The sequence below is a fragment of the Rhinatrema bivittatum genome, chromosome 3 (genome assembly GCF_901001135.1).
Source record: "Rhinatrema bivittatum chromosome 3, aRhiBiv1.1, whole genome shotgun sequence".
NCBI lineage: Eukaryota > Metazoa > Chordata > Amphibia > Gymnophiona > Rhinatrematidae > Rhinatrema > Rhinatrema bivittatum.
The window spans coordinates 321,294,343-321,314,290 of record NC_042617.1 but is presented as its reverse complement, the minus strand read 5'-3'; the positions used below and the strand labels follow the sequence as shown (position 1 = coordinate 321,314,290).

Sequence of the window (19,948 nt, the reverse complement as noted above, 5' to 3'; positions counted from 1 at the left end):
TCCAACACAAGGCATAAGTCAAATCATTATGAGGGCCAAGGAAGGTCCCCTTAGAATTTGACCCTTTTGCTGATTTGCAATGCAAGGGTCAGAGTTCCAAGAGGAATGGCAGATAAGAAATATTATCAGTGATAATATTTCTAGGAGGCCAGCAACCTTATCACACTCCCAGAAACCCTACGACTCATCTCCCACCTTTCTGCAGCATTTGCCCCTTGGAGAAGTGAGAATGGTGGAAGTATGTGTGTAGCGCACTCTCTCTAGGCTGGTGCAAGGATATTACATAAGAACATAACATAAGAACATAAGAAATGCCATTCTGGGTAAGACCAAGGGTCCATCAAGCCCAGTATCCTGTTTCCAACAGAGGCCAAACCAGGCCACAAGAACCTGGCAAGTACCAAAACATTAGATAGATCACAAGCTACTATTGCTTATTAATTACCGTAATAGCAGTTTATGGATTTAACCTCTAAGAACTATCCAAACCTTTTTTAAACCCAGTTACACTAACTGCTGAAACCACATCCCCTGGCAATGAATTCCAGAGCTTAACTATGTGCTGAGTGAAAACTAATTTTCTTCGATATGTTTTAAATGAGCTACTTGCTAACTTCATAGAGTACCCCATGGTCCTTCTATTATCTGAGAGAGTAAATAATCGATTTACATTGTTCAAGTCCTTTCATGATTTTGTAGACTTCTATCATATTCCCCCCCCCCCCCCCCCAGTCGTCTCTTCTCCAAACTGAACAGCCGTAACCTCTTCAGCCTTTCCTCACAGGGGAGCAGTTCCATCCCCTTTATCATTTTGATCACCCTTCTCTGTACCTTTTCCAGCGCAACTATATCTTTTTTGATATGCGGTGACCAGAATTGCACACAATATTCAAGGTATAGTCTCACTATGGAGCGATACAGAGGCATTATGATATCCATCATTTTATTTTCCATTCCCTTCCTAATAATTCCTAACATTCACCCTAGGCGAACCTTACAGCCTTGTGTCCCCACCTTCCCCACCCTTTGGCCCTCACCACACATTATTAAAAATTAGCATTCAAACAATAACATGCCTACCTTTGAAAAGCAAATATTACACCAGGCCCTAAAACATCAATACACCATCTATTAGGAAAATAGAACAATCCACCGCAGTTTGTTGATTCCTGCCCATGGGATGTGGAAAACCCATGGACATGTCATTAAACACGTTTTGTCACAAGATGAGGCGGCTGTCGCAGGATTGTTTTGCGGGGGCACTGTTTGCTGTACCAAAGTTTTGCCACCTGAGGGAGCCATCTCATTCTGCCTAATGAATGAATCACAGCTGTCTCTGCATATCCCATGTCATCTTAAACTTAGTATTTTAGCCTCCATTACGTACCCTGGGAGGGCATTCCATGTATCCACCACCCCTTCACCAACCAAACTGACTTTTCTGACATTTGGTTGAGTACTTGCCAGACACTTTCCTCCATTTCCTTCCCTTAGTTTACCTGGTCACCACTGACAAATACAATATATAAAATATACATCACGTATGGAGAAAGTGAATCAGGAATTACTATTCATTGTGTCTCATAATACAAAAACAAGTGGGCACCCAAGAAACTGCAGGTTTACAATAGAACCAAAGACTCTAGGTATCAGTGCCTTGTCATGCTAGGACCTGCTCTCATATTTACTGAAGGCAGTGATGTCATGCTCCCATTAGGGAGGATTGGTTAAAATATGTTGGGTTATCGTGGCAACGGGGAAAACAACATTGGGTGGACTTGATAAAGACCACACCTATTCTCTTTCTGACCTACACAGAAGACAATAGAGGGAGGTGGCACCTTGTATACCAGAAGATGCTACCAGCTCCAGTGTCATTTTAGCTTCTACAAACTAACAGGGCTTCCCTCTGGATAAGCCCACCATAGACACTTGTAACCCTCTTAGGTACCAGACTGATGATGAATGTCATTTAACTGGACGTTTATCAATCTAAGCCTTCTCAGCATTTGTATTTATTTTCTGCAGGGAGGGGAGAATTTTCATTGGAGAGACTAGGGGATACAATGGGATTGCCTCATGCTTTCATAGGCTTTGTACCTATAGAAGCCACATCAAACTGATATTAGGAGGATTGCCTTGGGACATCAGCTGAATGCACAGGATGTACATGTTAGTACAATTGCATTTTTTGTTGTTATAACTGCTATTTCTGTGTTATGTAACCTTCAAATGTATACTGTTGCATCATGACATTTTTATAAACATTAAGCTAAAAATAACTTAATCAAGGTGTGCATGTTTAACTTGTGGAAATCAATGCTACAGAATTTTGGGCTAGTGAATAGTACAAGTAATTAGATAAGTAACAGTAGGGATGTCACCCCAGGACTGATGGGGATCTGTTTCTAATATATGTCCTGCTCACCACTTGACACTGGGCCAGATGGAGCCAGCATGGCAGGCCCTTAAAACAAAGCCTTGTTCTTTCTGTAATGAAAAGATCTTGCTGAAGTTAAGCATGAGCTGAAGTAATCCATCACAAAACGAGAACACAATATCTGCCCTCGGAAACACTTTGATAACTGATCTGGATATTCTAACTTTGCATCATATCTATTCTTTCCATCCATAGGCACAATAACTCTCTAAAAAAGGGTCATAAATTTACCAAATTTGGAACGCAGAAAGAAAATGTAAATATCTTGGATGAGTTTGAAAACCAGAGCCTGTATTTTTGGAGAACTGAAGGCCCCCCCCTCCCCATTAAAAAAAACAACCCAAAAAACAGGCTGCAGAATGCTGAGCAGTGCTGGATTTAACACAGCACAGTGCTTACCCTACCCCACCCCACCCTTCCTGCACTTTGGCATAAAGCAACACAGGAAGAGAGAGGCAGACACAGCGAAAATATCTGAAGCAGCTGGCAAAGGATGTTCCAAAAGGCACTTTCAAAGAAACCTCCCCCCCCCCCCCCCACACACACACATGCAAAACTCCCACACAATCCACATACTCCTATGCCTCCACACCCACAACAACCCCACACTCCCATTCACACACACCACACATATGCATACTCATACATATCCCCACTCCCCAGACCCATGCACCAACACACACACGCACATCCAAACCCCACATATACCCCCGCCACACAGCTCCACTCATCTGCCTCCCATGCATACACTCCAACTCCCCCAAGAACTCATTCACTCTCATGCAGCCCGCATACCCTGCAACATACCCCATTGACATTTTACACCCATACCACCAAACACTTGCATGTTCCTACAACCTCTCCCCATACACCTCCACAGCCAAACACTGCTCATCTCACTTGCCACCTACACCACCTAAACCAGGGATCCCCAAACTTTTCAAAGGAAGGGCCATATAGGATATTTCAAGCCATTGAGAGAGCCAGGGGAGGGAGAGGAGGTCATGTCTGGCCCTTGTGATGATTTGAAATGCTGTGAAAGGTGGAGGTAGAGGGATCATGTGATGCCATGGCGCTGAACAGTTGCTGATCTCCCATGCTCCCTGCCCCGATCTTATTTTAAAGCTCAGATCTTTGTCAATTTTGGTCCGACCTCGAAATATTATGGCAGATAAGGATGCTAAAAAGTCTCTGCCCATGTTGTGGGTAAACCAGACGGTCCACGCAAATCAAACCTGTTGGAAAAACGCAGTGGAGCTGGTGGCCTGTAATGAGGAACCCGTCTCTGATGAAGACAGCATGGCGGGCGGCCTGTTCCCCGCCGATATTGCAGAGGCGGTCAGGTCTGCCATTAGTCAGCTTGGTGATAAACCCCACTCTAGTTTAGAGGCTAAGTTGGAATCTGTGGTGGACAAGGTATTGCAGGTAGTATTCACAGTGGGCGCGACAACTGCCCGATTGGACTTCCTCACAGAACATGTGGAAGAGCTGGAAATGTTGCTTACTATCGCATGCCAGCGATTAGAGGTGTGAGAGAGTACATAAACAGGTGGTTGAGAAACAAGACAATCTCAAAAATAGGAGCAGGCGCAATAATTTGCGTATAATAGGAGTACCAGAGTGGACTGAGGGGACTGACCCTGTGGGCTTTTTTTCAGTGGCTACCTACAGAGCTAAATGTTGGCTTTGATGGAGGCAAATTGAAGCTGGATCACGCTCATAGAGCACTGGCATCTGCTCCAAAAGAGAATGACCGCCCTTGTGCAGTGATCGTACGGGTGCATAATTTTCAAGGTAAGAGTCGTCTTCTAGACACCAGTAGGAAAATGAAAAATCAAATTTCACGGTCACCGTATATTCATCGTTCAAGACTATTCGGCAGAGGTGCAGTGGTATCGAGCCACATTCCTAGATGTTAAGCGTGATCTACGTAATTTGGGCCTGACCTACACCATGCTCTACCTGGCAAGGCTTAGAGTACTCCATGACGACAAATCTGAGGCGTTACACTCTGCAGGATGTGTGAGCGCCGCTTCAGAAACTTCAGCGAGACATAGCTGTTGCACCGGATGGCGCCTCCTGAACAGTTTGGAGCTTGATATACTTTTTTCTGTTTTTCGCTTATAATGAGGGTTAGCATTGGTGAGGAGTCCTGGCCTGTTTCTTGGCTTTTGTTCTTCTGAGGGAACAAAAAAAATGCTGAGCCGTTTTGCTTTATAGCACTGTTTGCTATGGTATTTCATCCTGAGGGGCAGGGAGGTGGGCTGGGGGTTATATTTGGGTGAATTGGAGACTGGGTTATTACAGATTTCTCTGAGGTGGGGGTTCTTTTTGGTGTTTTTTTCCTTTCTCAGCTCATTTCAGATTTATTGTCTGTCTGGGCCTTGCATTACCAGGGGCTGTTTCCCGTGTGGTGATCTGCTTCCATTCGGCAGTACTTCTCATCTCTTTATTAATTCGACAAAGGACTATTGCAGATCGTGCCGATATGTTACTGATAATGACTGGCTGCAGGCTCCTCGACGATTTCAATCAAGAAATGGACTGAGAACAATTATGTATTTTTGGGGTTTAGGAGTCTCCTTGGTGGGAGAGTTTCTCTTGTGGTGCTTTGGGGATGGGCGGGTGTGGATTTGTTGGGTGTTAGAAAAGGAGGGTGGATCCCAGGTGTTCCCCTATTTACTCTCACTTTTCTGGGTGGGTTTTAAGGATACAGAGGGCATCGTTTGGGGTCATCCTGTGGGCAATTTTTTTCAGGCTCAGGGATGGGGATTATGGGGGGTTGGGGAGAGGGGGTGGGGAGGGGGGTTATGTTTAGAGGAGCTAATGGTTATAAACTACGGTCGGTTCTACACTACATGCTTTTTTATCTTCTCACACTAATTTGGATGGTTTTTGCCTTTTTTAATCAAGGCTATGGCCCCGATTGATGTTCTTACTCTTAATGTCCAGGGTACTGGGTCCCCAGTCAAATGCAGGAGAATCCTGTCTTAACTTAAAAAAAAAGAAGGCGCAGGTGGTCTTCCTTCAGGAAACCCATTTATGAGGTGTGGAACATGCCAAGCTGGTTAGGGACTGGGTGGGAAGAGTTGAATATTCCTCTTATAATTCTAAAACGAGAGAAATGTGTGTCTTGATCCATAAGTCACTTCCCCTCACGGTGAATAAGGTACAGAAGGACAATGAAGGGCGTTATGTTCTTCTGGAATGTGTGCTAAACAGGGTATCCTTTGTGCTAGTCAATGTTTATGTTTCTAATGTCAGTCAGAGGGCTTTTTACACTCAGTTGTGTGGGGTAGTGGAGAACTTTTTGTCTTCTCCTTTTATTATGGGAGCTGATTGGAATGTGGGGTTAGATTCTAAGCTTGACAGATCTTCGAGTGGCCGGTTTGGGATGGGAGGTGGAGGCTCTGTGGACCTTGATGACATGTATGGGGTTGGTGGACATTTGAAGGGAGCAAAACCCAACTGGAATGAATTACACTTGCTATTCCCCTCATTTTCATTCTTACCATTGGATTGATTTATTTTTGTGTTTGCATTCCTTTTTGCCACAGCTAGGTCAAGTGGATATAGGGCCTGCACTTATTTCTGATCACAACCCTGTTGTGTTACCTCTTTACCTCGGGATGGACCCTGGGGCTGGGAAGAGCTAGCGGTTTAATGTTTCCCTGTTACATAATCATTCTTTTTGTGAAATGCTTCAGAAAACACTGAAGGAATTTTTTGAGATTCATAATTCTGGAGAACATTCTCTGGTCTTATTGTGGGAAACCCTAAAAACAGTATTGCATGGGAGGATAATCAGTTTCGCTTCTCATCGGAAAAAAGACAAACTCAGGCGTGAGCGTTCTTTGGAGACTAAGATTGGGCACTTAGAAATGGTGCATAAGTGTACTGGGTCTTTTCGCACATATCGGGCTCTAGAGAAGTGTAGGGAACCTTTAAGGGAATTACAGTTGGAGGACATGAAACAGGTCTTTTGCTATTCCAAGCAGCGTGTTTATGAATTTGGTAATAAAAAAGGACCCCTGCTCGCTCAATTGTTGCGCCGTAGGTCTCAAAAGACGCTGATCTCGGGCATGCAGAGGGTGGATGGCTCTCTGGTTCACATCACCAGGGAGATCAATAATAGATTTCGAGATTTTTTCCAGCAGCTATATCCCGTGAAGAGCCTAGTCTCTGTGGGGGCAATCCAAATTTATTTAGCTAGGATTCAGATGCCAACCCTATCCGCGTCCCAGAGGGAGAGACTATCGGCGCCTCTTTTGATACTGGAAATACAGTCTGCTATTACTAGTCTTCCTGGGAAGAAAGCTCCAGGTCCCGATGGGTACCAAGTGGAGTTTTACAAGCATTTCTTACCTGATTTGGTGAATCTGCTTGCCAGTCTTTTTCATGAATTGCAGACTTATCCGGAACATACCGGTAATCTGTTTGACACCACCATCGTTTTTCTCCACAAACCAGGGCAGGATAAATATGAGCCAAAGGCCTATCACCCAATCTCATTATTGAACGCGGATGTAAAAATCTTAGCTAAGGCATTACAGATTCAGCTCGCTAGCTGCATGGGACCCTGGTCGGTGCCACCCAATTCAGGTTTATTTCGGGCTGCTCATCTGTGAACCACACACGCCAGTTGATTGATATCCTTGTGTTGGCCAAGAAGGATAAGATTCCAGGCTTGGTAATCAGTCTTGACGCCGAGAAGACCTCTGACCAGCTTTACTGGCCTTTTCTTTTCGTGGTGTTGGAGAAACTCTGTTTTCCTGCTCAGTTCCTGGGGTGGATTTGTGCTTTATATAATAGCCCGAAGGCTAAAATTCTCACCAATGGTTTCCTTTCTAGCTGTTTCCCAATTGGGAAGGGTACTCAGCAGGGCTGCCTGCTGTCGCCATTATTTGATCTGGTAATTGAGACCCTTGCTGCATGCTTGAGGACACATCCGGACTTACTGGGTTTTCAAACGGGTGAGTGGTGGCAACTGATTTCGCTCTATGCTGATGACGTTCTTTTGTTTTTTATCTAATCTGGAAAAAGAGGACTAAATATTACTGGCTGAGTTGGCAGCTTTTGGGGAGGTGGTGGGGTACAAGGTTAACTATCATAAATCCGTGGTTTTTCTGACAGGTCCCGGTGGGTCTAGAGGGCTTCCAGATTGTTTTGCCCCCTTTAGGCGTGTGGTGACTTCCTTTAAATACTTGGGAATTAATGTTTAGTAATTCGGGTGACTTTTACAGATTGAATTATGCCCCAGTTGTAACTAGGATTAAGCAAGATTTACAGGATTCGAAGGGTCGTTATCTCTCCTGGGGTGGTAGGATTAATACGATTAAAATGAACATTTTGCCTCGATTATTTTATTTGTTTCAGCATATTCCATGTTTTCTCCCTACTGGTTGTTTTTCCTCTCTTAATAGTACACTTTTAGAATTCCTGTGGGAGGGGAAGGTTGCCAAGGTCAGTCTCCGCATCCTGTGTAGAGCTAAGGAGCGAGGTGGGATGGCTTTTGCGGACCTATAGGCCTATTTTTGGGCAGCCCGTCTATCTGGCATGTTTGTATGGATATATCGGGATTTTTCCACGCTATAACTTGCCCTTTCGAGACATCTGGCGAAGGGCACGGATCTAGTCTCCCTTCTTTCTGGGGGTCCCTTACGGCCTGGGGCAGGAAAGCTTGTCACAACTGCCCCTTTATAGTTTGTACTGTTAAGACGTGGAGGGCGGTTTGCAAGGGGTTACATTTTAACAGGCAGGGGCCTTTGCCTTCTCTCTTCTCTGGAAAAACCCTGCTTTCACGATCCACTCCTTTAGCGATGTGGCTAAGCAATGGTAGGAGGCATATCTAAGTTGTTTAAGTAATCTGTATGATGGGGAGCAATTGTTATCTTTCTCTGACCTTCAGGACGAGTTTGACATTCCTTACTCCAGTTGTTCTTATTACATAGAAACATAGAAACATAGAAACATAGAAATGACGGCAGAAGAAGACCAAACGGCCCATCCAGTCTGCCCAGCAAGCTTCACACGTTTTTTTCTCTCATACTTATCTGTTTCTCTTAGCTCTTGGTTCTATTTCCCTTCCACCCCCACCATTGAAATATCTAGCTTGATTAGTTAGGGGTAGTAGGGGTAGTAACCGCCGCAATAAGCAAGCTACACCCATGCTTATTTGTTTTACCCAGACTATGTTATACAGTCCTTATTGGTTGTTTTTCTTCTCCCCTGCTGTTGAAGCAGGGAGCTATGCTGGAAATGCGTGATGTATCAGTCTTCTCCCATGCTGTTGAAGCAGAGAGCCATGCTGGATATGCATCGAAAGTGAAGTATCGGACACAATTGGTTTGGGGTAGTAACCGCCGTAACAAGCCAGCTACTCCCCACTTTGTGAGTGCGAACCCTTTTTTCTTCTCCCCTGCCGTTGAAGCAGAGAACTATGCTGTATATGCATTGAAGGTGAAGCATCAGGCTTATTTGGTTTGGGGTAGTAACCGCCGTAACAAGCCAGCTACTCCCCTCTTTGTGAGTGTAAATCCATTTTTCCACATTTCCTCTTGCTGTTGAAGCTTAGAGCGATGTTGGAGTCACAGTAAGCATGTGTATGTTTATTGAATAAGGGTATTGTCTCCAGGCAGTAGCCGTCATTCTGGCGAGTCTCCCACTCTTCATTGGCGGCCTCTTGACTTTATGGATCCACAGTGTTTATCCCACGCCCCTTTGAAGTCCTTCACAGTTCTGGTCTTCACCACATCCTCCGGAAGGGCATTCCAGGCGTCCACCACCCTCTCCGTGAAGAAATACTTCCTGACATTGGTTCTGAATCTTCCTCCCTGGAGCTTCAAATCGTGACCCCTGGTTCTGCTGATTTTTTTCCTATGGAACAGGTTTGTCGTTGTCTTTGGATCATTAAAACCTTTCAAGTATCTGAAAGTCTGTATCATATCACCTCTGCTCCTCCTTTCCTCCAGGGTGTACATATTTAGATTCTTCAATCTCTCCTCGTACGTCATGCGATGAAGATCCTCCACCTTCTTGGTCGCCCTTCTCTGTACCGCTTCCATCTTGTCTTTGTCTTTTTGTAGATACGGTCTCCAGAACTGAACACAGTACTCCAGGTGAGGCCTCACCAAGGACCTGTACAAGGGAATAATCACTTCCCTTTTCTTACTCGATATTCCTCTCTCTATGCAGCCCAGCATTCGTCTGGCTTTTGCTATCGCCTTGTCGCATTGTTTCGCAGACTTCATATCATTAGACACTATCACCCCAAGGTCCCTCTCCTGCTCCGTGCACATCAGCTTTTCCCCCCCCATCGAATACAGTTCATTCGGATTTCCACTCCCCATATGCATGACTTTGCACTTCTTGGCATTGAATCTGAGCTGCCATATCTTCGACCACTCTTCCAGTTTCCTTAGATCCCGTCTCATTCTCTCCACTCCTTCCGGCGTGTCCACTCTGTTGCTGATCTTTGTGTCATCCGCAAAAAGACAAACCTTACCTTCTATCCCGTCCGCAATGTCGCTCACAAAGATATTGAACAGGACCGGTCCCAACACCGATCCTTGCGGTACACCACTTAAAACCGCTCTCTCTTCAGAGAAGGTTCCATTTACCATCACACATTGTCTTCTGTCCGTCAGCCAATTTGCAATCCAGGTCACCACCTCGGCCCTCACTCCTAAGCTTCTCGTTTTATTCACCAGTCTCCTGTGCGGAACCGTATCAAAAGCTTTGCTGAAATCCAAGTATATGATATCAAGCGCTCTTCCTCGATCCAATTCCTTGGTTACCCAGTCAAAAAAGTTAATCAGATTTGTCTGACAGGATCTTCCCCTGGTGAATCCATGTTGCCTCTGGTCCATCAATTCTCCGGACTGTAGATAGTTCACTATTCTCTCTTTCAGCAGTGACTCCATTACTTTTCCCACCACCGAAGTGAGGCTAACCGGTCTGTAGTTGCCAGCTTCCTCCCTGTTCCCACTCTTGTGAAGCGGGACCACCACCACTCTTCTCCAATCACTCGGCACCACTCCCGTTTCTAGGGATCTATTGAACAGGTCACACAGCGGAGCTGCCAGAACATCTCTGAGCTCCCTCAATATCCTTGGATGAATCCCATCAGGCCCCATGGCTTTGTCCACTTTCAGGTTCTTTAGCTCTTCCCACACATTTTCTACTGTAAAAGGATTTTCATCCATTCCACTTCCCTCCAGTTTCTTGTTGTGTAGAGATGGTCCTTCTCCAGGGTCTTCTTTAGTGAACACAGAGCTGAAGTATTCGTTTAATATTTCTGCCATTTCTTCGTCTCTCTCCACACATTGATCATTACCACCTTTCAATTTCACTATACCACTTTGGACCTTTCTCTTTTCGCTGATGTATCTGAAAAATGTTTTGTCACCATTTTTTATCTCCTTGGCAATCCTCTCTTCTGCTTGACTTTTTGCCAACTTGATTAATTTCTTTGTCTCCCTCAGTTGATACAAATATTCTTCTTTGTGCTCCTTCCTTTGGGATCTTTTATATTTCTTGAATGCTATTCTTTTAGCTTTAATTTTGTCAGCCACCTCCTTTGAGAACCAGATAGGTTTCAATTTTCTTTTGCTTTTCTTTACATTTCTAACATATAGAGCAGTTGCCTTGGTGATTGCTCCTTTTAGATTGGTCCACTGTTGATCCACATCTCTCTCGTTCTCCCATCCTTTAAGTTCTTCCTCCAGGTACTTCCCCATTTCCTCGAAGTCTGTGTTTTTGAACTGTAAAACTCGGGTCTTTGTGGTTCTTTTCCCTATTCTTTTAGTGATATTAAACCATACCGTTTGATGATCACTACTGCTGAGGTGGGCGCCCACCTGGACATCTGAGACATTATCTGCATTAGTGAGCACTAAGTCGAGTATAGCTCCTTCTCTCGTGGGTTCCAACACCATTTGTTTGAACAAAGATACTTGCATGGCATCCACTATCGCTCTACTATTTTTAGTTTCTGCAGATGGGATTTTCCAGTCTACATCTGGCATATTAAAGTCACCCACGATCACCACTTCTCCCTTCTTACCTATCTTATGGATGTCTTCAACCAGATCTCTGTCCAGCTCTTCCTTTTGGTTTGGAGGCCTGTAAACCACTCCAATATAAATGGACGTTCCATCATCTTTTTTTAGGTCGAGCCATAGAGCTTCTTCCTTACCCCAACTTCCTTGTAGCTCAGATGCTTGGATGTTGTTTCTAACATAAAGAGCCACACCTCCCCCTTTTCTATCCTCTCTGTCCTTCCTTAACAAGTTGTAGCCTGGTATTGTTGTATCCCATTCATGAGATTCTGTGAACCATGTTTCTGTGATAGCAACAATGTCCAATTCTGCCTCAGTCATTAGGGCCTGCAGATCTGGGATTTTATTTCCCAAACTATGAGCATTTGTGGTCATAGCCTTCCAGGTACTCTCTTTAAGATTATTGCTTTTCCTGGACTCCTTATAAGATATTAGTTGAGATTTGTTATTCACTTCACTCTTTCTTTTTGTAGATGTGCCACTGTTGACAGAGTTATTCATCTCAATTAGATTTTTCTTTTGGTTATGGATCTTGAAATACTGCATGCATTGTATTTTCTCTCTCTTTGCTGGTAACACTTCAATGTTTTTCTCAAGAACTTCTTCAGTTTTTAATATAGAGAAGGCTTGTTGTTCTTTTTGCATTTGGTACATTGTGTGTCTCCTCATCACAGGTCTAATTCTACCAGAGCCCACTGTAATCCTGGATTGTAAAGAATTTCTTAATGACCTGTTTGAGTGGGGGGGTGTACCTCTTGGCTGCCCATCTGTCAAGAATGGGTGACTGTGGGGCCTACCTGAGCCTACTGAATCTCCTTTTCTTGACTCCTGGCTTTTCTGTGATATTGGGGAATTATTTTCTGAGTAATGCAATGTGGGTGTATTACCTTTAATTGAAGCTAATTGATCTTTAATCTCAGTCAGCTCCTTTTTCAAGGAAGAGAGTTGTGCACAAATTGGGCAAGCCCTAAGTTTCCAGATGACTTCCCTGACAATAAATGCTCCACAATGGTTACATTGGATAGTCCTCATTTTGATAAATTTATCTGATGGATAACACCTAAGGAACAACTAAATTACCAATTTATCCTGTTTCCAATTGTGGTTAGGTAGACTATATTAGAACAACCAACCTAGGGGTGGGTGGGTAGAGGGGCAGTTAAAACAAGATCTTTTGAGGAGAGAGTGGGAGGGTTGGTGCTGGTCCATCCCTACTCCTTTGGAACTGGAATTTGCGGAGGGTCTAGCCAAAAGCATAATGCCTGTGTCACTCCATGGTGTGCTCTCATCTTGAGTATTGTGTGCAGTTGTGGTCACCACATCTCAAGAAAGATATAGCAGAATTAGAAAAAGTACAGAGAAGGACGACCAAGATGATAAAAGGGGATGGAACAATTCCCCTATGAAGAAAGTCTAAAGAGGTTAGGACTCTTCAGTTTGGAGAAGAGATGACTGAGGGGAGATATGATAGAGGTCTATAAAATAATGAGTGGAATGGAACGAGTAAATGTTAATCAGTTGTTTATTCTTTCAGAAAGTACAAAGACCAGGGGACACACAATGAAGTTACTAGGTAATACACTTAAAACTAATAAGAGAACATTTTTTTTTTTACTCAATGCATTATTAAACTCTGGAATTCATTGCCAGAGGATGTAGTGAAAGCTATTAGTGTAGCTGCATTTAAGAAAAAGGTTTGGACAAGTTTCTGGAGGAAAAGTCCATTAACTATTATTAAGGTAGAGTTGCAGAAATCCACTGCTTACTCTTGGAATAAGCAGCGTGGAATCTGCCAGGTACTTGTGATCTGGCTTGGCCACTGTGGGAAACAGGATACTGGGCATGATGGACCTTTGGTCTGACCCAGTATAGCAAATCTTATATACTTATCCCTGCAAAAAATCTGGTAGGCCTCTTTTATGCTAGGCCAGGCATTGCCACTATTAGACATGGGAATGCCCATTGGTAGTGTCTGTTTTTGGGTTTTTTTTTACTTGTCCCCTTCTGAAAAGCACCCAGAGCAGGATACAAAATCATTAGTAAAAACACACTACACAACAAACTATGAGACAACACACAACCACAGACCACATATACCTATCCCAATCCCTACCTAAAATCTTCTATCTCCGGCAATATATACTCTCTAACATACATCTCCCAACAAGATACCTACTGCTTAAAAAAAGTATCCCCACTCAACTCACTAATTAAAATTGCCTACTGGTAGTGCCATTCTAAGTCTCGGAACTAGCCACGAGCAGTGGCCATTCTTTGTCAGGGGATTACCCACTGACAATGCCATTGTTTGCCGCAGGACGTCTCACCAGGGTTGGCCCACAAGCACTGCTATTGACTTTGCACTGCTGCTGTGCTGGTCTGTGAGTGGCCTCTGCTTTTACAGTGCATTCAGAAGTACTGACCTTTCAGTAAAGGCTGTATTGGCTCAGAGTATCCTTAACGTCTCATGTCCTGCCACTGAGCAGTGACATTTTTCCAATCCTTAAGAAGCTGCTGCCAGTGAAGTTCTGGTTGGGAGGGCGAGCTGAGAAATATGGTATCATTTACTTCACTTTTACTCTAGCAGAACAGCCCCTGCTGACGTGAGGCCTATTCTTGTGCGCTTGTAATAAGATATAACAAGCCCTGTATTAATCATTACGTGCACAGTTCATTGAAGGCTGAGGGAAAAAATAAGGCAGCTGGTAGACTTCAGACTATGAGTGAAAGGAAGGAGGGATAGAGAAGGTGCGATTCCTGGAACTATGGAGGACAGCTGCTTTTAAGAGTGGTGCAAGCTTCCAAACTGAGCTTAGGAAAATGTCTGCACTACAGAAGTCTCAGGGCTTTCTGCCACTTTTTTCTTCCCTGCTGTATAAATGAGCTTTACAATACCAGTCAGCTCCAATCCCTGCTTGTCTCTGTTAAAGGGAGAAACTGTAGCACTAGGAGCTGAATGAAGTCGAAAGATCAGGGTGGCTGTCCAGTTGGCTCTTCTAGGTGCTAAATATGGATCTTGGGCATCGCAGGAGTCTGGCACTAGTTGCTCCCCAAAACACCTCCATTATTCGTCCTGAAGTACATCAGCCCGCTCTCTGCCTCATGGTGATCATAGAAGCATATAGAAACATAGAAATGACGGCAGAAAAGGACCAGATGATCCATCCAATCTGCCCAGAATGAGGTGGATGACTAGGGCCTATAACTTCTGTCTGCCAAAGACTGCTCAGAAGGGGGAATATTGCCACATGAAGGAGCTGATCGCTGCACTCTGCCACTACCTACAGGCTGTCATACGACCAGAGCCATTGAAGGAGTACTATATATGAATCGGGAGGTACCCTTGCCACCACCTGCACTTATTAGCTTGCTGTGGGCTGCAGTACCTCCATGATAAGTACATAAGAACTGACATACTGGGTTAGACCATCAAGCCCAGTATCCTGTTTCCAACAGTGGCCATTCCAGATCACAAATACCTGGCAGGATCTCAAGGGATAGATAGATTTCATGCTGCTATCACACAGTGATACGTAGTGGCTATTCTCTAAGTCTACTTGGTTAATAACAGTTTATGGACTTCTCTTCCAGGAATTTGTCCAAACCTTTTTTAAATCCAACTATGCTAATTACCTTAACAGCATTCTCCAGCAATGAATTCCACAGCTTAAATGTCCAATGAGTGAAAAAGAATTTTCTCCAATTTGTTTTGTATGTGCTACTTACTAACTTTATGGAGCATCCTAATCCTATTGCTACCATGGGTTTGAAGCCTGAGGGGAATCCAAGGAGGTCAGGGGGAAATTCTGAAAAGGTGATGACAGGGGAAAACAGAAAGGGGGATGGGGGACAGAGAGAGAGACAAGAGTAGAAAGAGAAAGGGGGATGGGGCAAGGGGAGGGAGACAGATGGGGGGAGTAGTGTATGAGAGAGAAACAGTCTGGAGGGGACATGAATAGGAAACTGAAAAGGATGGAGGGAGTTGAGAAGGTTGGCCCTTTCTTAGGGATGGGGATGAGAATATCCCCCCACCCCCCACTCCTCTCTACTACAATTCTGGTTTCATGAGTCTGGATATGTGAAAGGTGAGCCACCCCTATAATATTTTATTATTTAAAAAGCTTGGATTCCACTTTTCAAGAAAAATTCTACTCAGAGTAGAAAAATTTTCAGAGCATACAATATAACATAAATAATAGAATAGAAATTAAATACAGAAATAAAAATCACGTTAGCATGACAGCACAGACTTCTTCAGAGTGCTCTATGCTAACAGTTCCTTCTTTCAGTGAGAGCAATCCAGGCCACAGAGTAACAATGCAATGAATAGAAGCCATTCAGCTAAAAGCCTGGGAGAAAAACCAAGTCTTGGCAGGTTTTCTGCCTCCTGTGCAACTCTTTTCCATTCTCGTTTCTATAGGCAAAGCATTCCCGACAGAACAGTGATAATCTTCCCCGTTTCCATGCCCTGCCTGCAGAAAATATTCCTCAATAACGTGAAATGCACTCAAGGCTACAGCACTACAGTCCTTCTGATACACGAGGGCCACACCAACAGTCAGAGGGAACTAGAAGAAAGGTACCAGAAGGAAGCCTTCGCTCGAAGCTGAGGGAGGGAAGCTTTAAAGGGGTACGAGAAGATACATTATCACTCCTGCAACAGACTTCCAGCGGAGGTTACAGGAGCCAAAGCGGTGGCAGAACTCGAGCTTACGTGGGACAGACACAAAGGAAGTAGAAGATTGCAGACTGGATGGTCCCCTTCTGCTGACATCTTCTAGAGCAGGTTTCAGTCCAAATTCTCCCATCGACATCCCTTGTGACCTTGGGAAGTCACCTCAAGTTGCCTCAAGTACCCACTTAGACTGTATGCTCTTTTGGGCAGGGGATTACTATATCAGAATTGTAATAATGCAATTTGGTTTTTACAGCATTTACAAATATTTTAGCTGTAAAAAGATTAAAATAAGCTTAGACAGAAGCTTTCAGAGCAATTTAGGCAACAGTGATGCAGCAATTTTCCAGTATTGCTCTAAGCTACCTTGGATAGAAGATGTCGTCTGCAGAAAAGCATCATAAACTGGCCTACCCAGTCTGCCCAATTCTGTCAGCCTCCCCTTGGCCTTCTCCCTCCATTCAGCACTAAGAACCCTAAGCAGGATGATGGTGGTAACAAAGCCATAATCCTGCCAATGCGGCGCTTTTGTGACATATCAGGGATGCAGAGCCCTGGACATTGCTAGCTGGTGCTTGAGGAGAGAAAGATCAAGAGTGCAGGTCAACCACCTCCAGGGTAAGAAGTCACTGTGCCAACATCCATACTTATTTCCAAATATATGAAAGGTGGTTTATCTTCGGATTTTGACCTTTAAAGGGATGATCCCTGGTACAACAGTCCATGTGAAGAATATAATTGCCCCCAATGCATGATGGTCAAAGTAAGCAAAATGGATCACTATTGCGTCAAGAAAAAAAGGATAAAGCTGAAAAATTGTTTTATTAGCAGATCCATACCTTGTTTGTTATGTAAACAAAAGTAAAATGCAAAAATAAAACTAAAATAAAACCTGCACTGTCATTTCAGTCTAAGTGCACCTCTGATTTTACATTCATATATAATAATCAGGCCACCGTATGTACCAGGAGTACTCTAAAAGCGCAGAAAAGCTTTTCTTACCCAAGACACTCCACAAAATCCAGAAAATGTTTTTAAGCTACAAATACCAAGCAAGAAAAACTGCAGTCACTCTTCTGTTTTTGGTTCTCTCCTCCAGGAGCAGGAGAAGAAAAGGAAATGGTATGAGGAGGTACGAGGCTGTGGGAGCTGGGACATGAGGCTAATCTCATTTTTATCAGATAATAATTACACACAAATGTTCTGCCATGATAAAATGAACTAGCAGCGAGTCTGTCTGGCAGGCTGCAAGCACATAATATCCAGAAGTTCTGGCAGAAATGCAGGGGTCTGTCTTGGCATAAGAACATAAGACTTGCCATACTGGTTCAGACCAAGGGTCTAACAAGCCCAGTATCCTGTCTCCAACAGTGGCCAATCCAAGCCACAAGTACCCGTCAAGCACCCAAAAATTAATTGGATCCCAAGCCACCATTCCTTATCGATTAATGGGTTTACGGACTTCTCCGAATCCTTTTCTTAAACCCGTTTACACTAATCGCATCCTCCGGCAATGAATCCCAGAGCTTAATTACGTGTCAAGTGAAAAAGAAGTTTCTCCGATTTGTATTTTTAAATGAGCTACTTGCTAACTTCATGGAGCAGCCCCATGTCCTTTTATTGTCTGAGAGAATAAATAACCGATTCACATTTACCCATTCAAGTCCTTTCATGATTTTGTAGATCTCTATCATATCCCCCTCAGGCGTCTCTTCTCCAAGCTGAACAGTCCTAACCTCTTTAGTCTTTCCTCATAGGAGAGCTGTTCCATCCCCTTTATCATTTTGGTCGCCCTTCTCTCTACCTTCTCCATCGCAACTATATCTTTTTTGAGATGCGGTGACCAGAACTGCACACAATATTCCAGGTGCGGTCTCACCATGGAGCGATACAGAGGCATTATGATATTTTCCGTTTTATTTGCCATTCCCTTCCTAATAATTCTTAACATTCTGTTTGCTTTTTTGACCGCCACAGCACACTGAGCTGCCAATTTCAATGTAATATCAACTATAATGCCTAGATCTTTTTCTTGAGAGGTAACTCCTAATATAGAATCTAACCGTTTAACTACAGCAAGTGTTATTTTTCCATATGTGCATCACTTTCCACTTGTCCACATTATATTTCATCTGCCATATGAACACCCAATTTTCCAGTCTTGCAAGGTCCTCCTATAATTTATCACAATCTACTTGTGATTTAACTCCCTGAATAATTTTGTGTCATCTGCAAATTTGATCACCTCACTTAGGGGCAGATTTTAAAAAAGTACGCCCGTGCGTACTTTTGTTCATGCACCAGGCGCAAACAAGAGTACGCTGGATTTTAATAGATACGCGTGTAGCCGCGCGTATCCTTTAAAATCCGGGGTCGGTGCGCGCAAGGCTGTGCATAATCGGCAGCCTGCACACGCCGAGCCGCGCAGCCTGCCTCCGTTCCCTCCAAGGCTGCTCCCACGTTCATTGAATATTACCCATCACATCTAAAACCTCTGATTTATCTTGGTTTATCTTCAATCCAGCAAATTTACCAAATTGGATTTGGTGGGCAAGAACTCGAGGTAGTGAGATGGGATATTAGGAAAATGAGAACGTCATCAGCAAAAGCCGCAATTTTAAATAAGGGCTTATCAATTTCAAGACCTGGGATTTGCTGGTCCTCTGCAATGATACATAGAAGGGGATCAATAGAAAGCAGATGAAGCAAAGGCGAAAGGGGGCACCCTTGTCAGACTCCGCGCCCGATTTGAAAAGGAACAGATCTACCTCCATTAGCTAGTATGTAGGAGGTGGGATTTTTATACAGAAGAGAGATATTAGCCAGAAAGGGTCCAGCAAAACCAAATCTTTCTAAAGCAGAAAATAAATATGGCCAGGAGACCTTTTCAAAGGCATTTTCTGAATCTAAACTGACCGCTATAGCTGGTAGTCCTTTTTTAACACAGAAATGCATAGCCGATATGAGTTTGATGATATGGGAACTTGCAGTTCTACCTTTGACAAACCCTACTTGGTGGGAAGAAATAATAGAAGGGAGAATGACACAATCTGTCAGCCATTATTTTAGCATAAATCTTCAGGTCTCAATTAAGCAGCGATATTGGCCTGTAAGGTGCTGGAGGTGTTGGATCACTGCCTGGTTTAGGGAGAACCGTAATGTGAGCCGCATTGAAATCTTGTGGAAAGGCACCAAAGTGAGAGCAGCATGGTAGATGTCTTGTAGTGTTTGTATGACTTCGTCTTTCATTATCTTATAGTATTCGTAAGCGAACCCGTTGGGTCAAGGTGCTTTACCAGTTTGGCTAGTGGATATAACATTAAAGATTTCTTGAGTTTGTATTGGGCAATTCAAGAAGCCTAGTTGGCCTTCTGAGATGCGGAGTAGTGATAAGTTGTGACAAAATGCATTTTCTTCAAATGTGCACCCTGTCCTATCTTCGCTGTATAGATTAATATAGATGTTTTGGAATGTATTACAAATTTCAGGACGAGTTACAGCCCAAGTGCCTCGCGACATTTTCAACCGTTCATTAAGGTATTCCCTTTAGCCATTCGAACTGCGTTTGCAAGTAATTTGCCAGCTTTGTTACCAAAGCAGAACAGCTTAAGAGACTGGATCGTTGTAATATGGATTGCGATCTTATATGGAGGTATGAGTTCAAACAAGTGAGGGTCGCCAAGTAGGTTGACTTAGAGTCTTCCGTTAGTGTGTCTATCATTTGGTCCTTGGCTACTTTAAGTTTAGATTCAAGATCTAAGATGGTTTTGTTCA

At 43.7% G+C, this 19,948-nt stretch overlaps 1 protein-coding gene across 1 annotated transcript in view; it reads right to left on the bottom strand.

Annotated features, from left to right (window-relative positions):
• The window catches only part of CDK19 (cyclin dependent kinase 19), a 529,893-nt gene that overhangs the window by 36,411 nt on the left and 473,534 nt on the right, over nt 1-19,948 (bottom strand). The window lies entirely within an intron of this gene.